At 52.0% G+C, this 6,000-nt stretch overlaps 1 long non-coding RNA gene across 1 annotated transcript in view; it reads left to right on the top strand.

Moving 5' to 3' along the window:
* Window positions 1–3,925: 3,925 nt before the first annotated feature.
* The window catches only part of LOC144479598 (uncharacterized), a 62,067-nt gene continuing 59,992 nt past the window's right edge, over window positions 3,926–6,000 (top strand). Inside the window, exons 1-2 of the long non-coding RNA XR_013495545.1 lie at window positions 3,926–3,994; window positions 4,473–4,569. This is a non-coding gene — a long non-coding RNA (uncharacterized LOC144479598). The remainder of the gene's footprint in view (window positions 3,995–4,472; window positions 4,570–6,000) is intronic.

The following is a 6,000-nucleotide window of genomic DNA, read 5'->3' as shown; positions in this document are numbered from 1 at the left end:
TTAATGTTCCCTCCACCCGCATTGTCTGTACCTTTAAGACCTAGCTGGCTGTAGAGATTTGCATTCTAATTAGTATTCTGTAACTTGATTTCTGTGTCTGTGCATTGTTGGAGAACAGATTTTTACTCCATCTGACGAAGGGGCAACGCTCCGAAAGCTTATGGTATTTGCTACCAAATAAACCTGTTGGACTTTAACCTGGTGTTGTGAGACTTCTTACCAGTGGTGTTCCGCAGGGCTCTGTACTGGGACCTCTGCTATTTGTGATATATATAAATGATTTGGAAGAAGGTGTAACTGGTGTTATTGGCAAGTTTGCGGATGACACGAAGGTGGCTGGACTTGCGGATAGTGATGAACATTGTCGGACAATACAGCGGGACATAGGCTGGAAAATTGGTGGGGAAATGGTAGATGGAATTTAATCCAGATAACTGCGAAGTGTTGCATTTTGGAAGACCTAATGTAGGGGGGAGTTATACAATAAATGGCAGAGCCATCAAGAGTATAGAAACACAGAGGGACCTAGGTGTGCAAGCCCACAAATCCTTGAAGGTGGCAGCACAGGTGGAGAAGGTGGTGAAGAAGGCATATGGTATGCTTGCCTTTATAGGACGGGGTATAGAGTATAAAAGCTGGAGTCTGATTTTGCAGCTGCATAGAACGCTGGTTAGGCCACATTTGGAGTACTGCGTCCAGTTCTGGTCGCTGCACTGCCAGAAGGACGTGGAGGCTTTAGAGAGAGTGCAGAGAAGGTTTACCAGGATGTTGCCTGCTATGGAGGGTCTTAGCTATGAGGAGAGATTGGGTAAACTGGGGTTGTTCTCCCTGGAAAGACAGAGAATGAGGGGAGACCTAATAGAGGTGTACAAAATTATGAAGGGGATAGATAGGTGGACAGTGGGAAGCTTTTTCCCAGGTCGGAGGTGACGATCACGAGGGGTCACGGGCTCAAGGTGAGAGGGGTGAGGTATAACTCAGATATCAGAGGGACGTTTTTTACACAGAGAGTGGTGGGGGCCTGGAATGCGCTGCTAAGTAGGGTGGTGGAGGCAGACATGCTGGCATCGTTTAAGACTTACCTGGATAGTCACATGAGCAGCCTGGGAATGGAGGGATACAAACGAATGGTCTAGTTGGACCAATGAGCGGCACAGACTTGGAGGGCCGAAGGGCCTGTTTCCTGCGCTGTACTGTTCTTTGTTCTTTTATACCCCCCCCCCCCCCCCCCCCCCCCCACGCCAAACCCTCCCTCATCCACCCCAGCCTCACCCCACCCCAAACCTCCCCACCCCAAACCCTCCCTCACACACCCCAACCCCACCCAAACCCTCCCTCACACAACCCAACCCATCCCAAACCCTCCCACCCCAAACCCTCCCCCACACACCCCAACCCCACCCCAAACCCCACCCGAAACCCTCCCACCCTAAACCCTCCCTCACACATCCCAACCCCACCCCAAACCTCCCCAACCCAAACCCTCCCCCACACACCCCAAACCCTCCCACCCCAAACCCTCCCTCACACGCCCCAACCCTACCCCAAACCCTCCCTCACACACCCCAACCCCACCCCAAACCCTCCCACCCCAAACACTCCCCCTTACATCCCCCCACCCCAAACCCTCCCTCACACACCCCAACCTTACCCCAAACCCCCCACCCCAAACACTCCCTCACACACCCCAGCCTCACCCCACCCCAAACCTCCCCACCCCAAACCCTCCCTCACACACCCCAACCCCACCCAAACCCTCCCTCACACAACCCAGCCCATCCCAAACCCTCCCACCCCAAACCCTCCCCCACACACCCCAACCCCACCCCAAACCCCACCCGAAACCCTCCCACCCTAAACCCTCCCTCACACATCCCAACCCCACCCCAAACCTCCCCAACCCAAACCCTCCCCCACACACCCCAACCCCACCCCAAACCCTCCCACCCCAAACCCTCCCTCACACGCCCCAACCCTACCCCAAACCCTCCCTCACACACCCCAACCCCACCCCAAACCCTCCCACCCCAAACACTCCCCCTTACATCCCCCCACCCCAAACCCTCCCTCACACACCCCAACCTTACCCCAAACCCCCCACCCCAAACACTCCCTCACACACCCCAACCCCACCCCAAACCCTCCCACCCCAAACCCTCCCCCTCACGGCCCCCCAAACCCTCCCTCACACACCTCAACCCCACCCCAAACCCCCCACCCCAAACCCCCCACCGTGCCCACACACCCCCCCACCCCAAACCCTCCCCTCAGGCCAACCCCCCACCCCAAATCCCCCCTCCTCACACCCACCCCAAACCCCCCACCCTTCCCACACACCCCCCCACCCCAAACCCTCCCTCTCACACCCACCCCAAATCCTCCCTCACACACCCACCCCAAACCCTCCCTCACACACCCACCCCAAACCCTCCCTCACACACCCCAAGCCCATCCTCTCACCTCTCACCCCCGGCCCCTCACCCTCATATCCACCCACAAACCCCCACCCCAGCCCCCCCTCCTCACACCCCCACCCTAAACCCTTTCCCCAGCACCCCACACACCCCAAACCCCCCACACTGCTCAAACCCAGCCCCCACACTCCCTCACTCCCAGCCCCCCACCACACACCCACCCACAATCCCCCACCCACAAACCCTCACACCCCACCCCCAGCTCCCCGATACTGCCCTCACCCACACCCTTTTCCACCTACAGCCCCTCAGCCCAACACTGCCCCATCACCTTACCCTGAAATCCCCACCCCTCACATACTGCCCCCACACCTGCTCACCCTCACACTGCACTTCACCCCAACCCTCTCACTACCCTCAGCCCCCCTGCCCCAAACCCCACACACACCCACCCCAACACCCCTCACCCCTCACTGCCTATTTTATTTCCAGGGGAATTTCACAGTAACTTCATTACAGTGTTAATGTAAGCCTTACTTGTGACTAATAAATAAAGTTTAACTTTACTTTGATGGCCCAGCAATGCCCATATCTCATGAATGAATACAAATATACATTCAACTGTCCCAACACCCATCCCCTCATCCCCATCCCCTGATCCCCACCCCCACCTATTTTCATCACGCCTCAACTTTACCCACATCTGCAACACCCATCCCCTCACCCCAGCCCATCATCTCTACCCCCACACCTACAGCCTCAACCTCATATACACCCAAAGCACCTGCTGCCCTCAGCCCCATCCCCAACACCCACTCCCCCCTCCCCACACACCTTCTCTCACCTCTCACCCCGCTCACATCCTTATCACCCTCATCACCACTCATCCCATTCTCCACATCTACACCCTCATCCCACCAGTCCCACCACCCTCCTTCATCCTCACCTCTCACACCTACCCCCCTTACCCCCTCGTCCCCAACCCCTCATCTCTGCCCTCACCTCACACTCACCACCACCCCTACCCTCCCTTCAACATCTACACCCTCATCCCTGCTAGCCCCAACACCCATCCCTCCATTCTCATCCCCAACCCCTCATCTTCACTTCCAACACGCACACCCTCACCCACACCACTTCCAACATTCACCTCTTCATCCCCACCCTCCCACACCCACTGCCCTCACCCCCTTCATCTTCGCCAACACCCCCTCCCTCATCCCCAAACCTTACATCTTCTAACCTCACCTCCACCCCCGAACCCCAAGTCTACTCCCAACATGCACCCCATCGCCCTTCACCTACTGCCCAACCCTCCCCATCACTCCAACACCCTTCCCTCAGTTCCTCATCTACGCCCCCTTCCCCTCATCTCCAACACCCTTCCCTTCATCTCCAACCCCGTCTCCACTTCCTCACTCATCCCCCCACGTCTTTACACCCCCAACCCATCCTGCCAGCCCTTCGCTCCCGCCACCTCATTCCTCACATGCTCTCCAATATTCTTTTAGACTGACTTGTCTGCTGTGTGCTGTACAGCTGTGCTTATGCGAGAGGATGAAATAAGTAGAGTCAAGAAGGTAATTTGACTCATCACCACTCATTTATCCAAAGACAAGAGTACACTGTTTCCCCCTCACACTATCAATGCTATACATTGCTTTTGCTTCCACCATCCTACCCAAGCCTTGATCATTATTTGTGCAAACCAATTTTTCAAGGCATTTGTCCTAAAATCTGTGCAGCTTTGAGGGAGCGTGACATTGGTTGAAGGTGCTGGCTTTCAGGTGAGACATTCTATTTCACAAATTGAGTTGCTGCCTGTTGGTCACATTCATATAGAAGATTTCATGGTACCCTTAAGCAGAAGGAATAATGGATTTAGCCCGCTGGCCAGATCAGAATTATTCCTCCTCCAAGCACCAGAGCGAGGCAACTTCTTCCAAGCTGTCCCTGGCATACCCTCTAATTCCATGTTTTATTCTCGTTCTATGCTCTTAAAACTATACTCTAATTCTTTTAAACTTTCTAATAATGCTCTTTTTAAATTTCTTACAGTCTGGATGAAGCTGATCTCTCTCTTCACCTGATTGGTAACCGCAAAACTATATTCTACAGCGTCTCCTTTCCTTCTCCCATACGTACTCTATGAACGGTATGTTTTGTCCGCACCGTGTGCAATACTTTTCACTCTATCCCAACACATATGACAATAATAAATCATTCCAATTCAGATCAATGCGGCACGGTGGCACAGTGGTTAGCACTGCTGCCTCACAGCACCAGGGACCCGGGTTTGATTCCCGGCTTGGGTCACTGTCTGTGCGGAGTCTGCACGTTCTCCCCGTGTCTGCGTGGGTTTCCTCCGGGTGCTCCAGTTTCCTCCCACTGTCTGAAAGATGTGCTGGTTAGGTGCATTGACCCGAACAGGCGCCGGAGTGTGGCGACTAGGGGAATTTCACAGTAACTTCATTACAGTGTTAATGTAAGCCTTACTTGTGACTAATAAATAAACTTTACTTTTTTCAATGACACCGAGGCCAGGCTAAAGCTCTGGAGACATGAGTTTGAATTCCACTATGGCAGATGGTAGAATTTAAATTCAATTAACAGTAATGGTGACCATGAAACTATTATTAATTGTTGTAAAAACACATCTGGTTCACTAATATCCTTTCGGGAAGGGAATCTGCATCTTTACCTGGCCTGGCCTACATGTGACTCCAGATGTTGTAAATAGGCCAAGTTAACCTGAACTGCATTTTGAAATGGACTTGCATACCATTCAGTTCATAGACAATTAAGGTTGGGCAACAAATGCTGGCCTTGCCAGTGGCATCCACATCCCATAAACGAATAAAAACATACAAAGTAGTCTGATGTTAGTGTACCTTTAAGAAATTAATTTTTTTAAATCATGTTCTCTGCAGCTGTAAGCAGGCCTTTTGGTTTCATTGTTGCCGGGCTGTCTGCTAGAAGTCCTTTTATTGCTGCTTCAATGGTTTAAATGGGGTTTTGTTTATTTTTATTTTGGGCCTCAAGTACTTTCTGGGATTTGTTTTATAACCCTGCATTGTTAGGGGAAGACTGGTTGGCAAATCATGTGTTTTGGGCAGTTTTTCTCCATGGTGAACTCAAGGTTCCATTTTCAGTTTGGCTGCTGGCTGCAGTTTTAGTTTAGAAGGGGGTGGCATCAGACTGAAAAGCAGTGTTTCTCTCTCTCTCTCCCTGGTATTGGAAATTCTGCTGGCTAGCTGGAAGCAAGGCCTCTAGCCATCCTGGAGTGAAAACTTTGCTGTTGGTGGTTTGCTAGCTAGTAACTAGAGTCTCTGTCTCTCTCCCTGGCATTTTGGGAAGCTGGTCTGACTTCAAATTTGTGTGTGTGTGTGTGTGAGTGTATCAGGAGAACTGCAGCATCCAACCAAAGGACTAAGTTCCAGCATCATGTGAGCATTCGTATTTTCTGTACTAAACCTGTGGCAAGGGTTTTGTTTAGCGAAGTTTGATGGGAACATTTCATATATTTCTTAAGGGTCACACAAGTAATTGGTAAAAGTTATTGCGATTTTTTTTTTTTAACACATGT

Source organism: Mustelus asterias, chromosome 26 (assembly GCF_964213995.1).
Source record: "Mustelus asterias chromosome 26, sMusAst1.hap1.1, whole genome shotgun sequence".
In the NCBI taxonomy this organism is placed as follows: Eukaryota; Metazoa; Chordata; class Chondrichthyes; order Carcharhiniformes; family Triakidae; genus Mustelus; species Mustelus asterias.
This window is presented reverse-complemented; position numbering and strand designations above follow the sequence as displayed.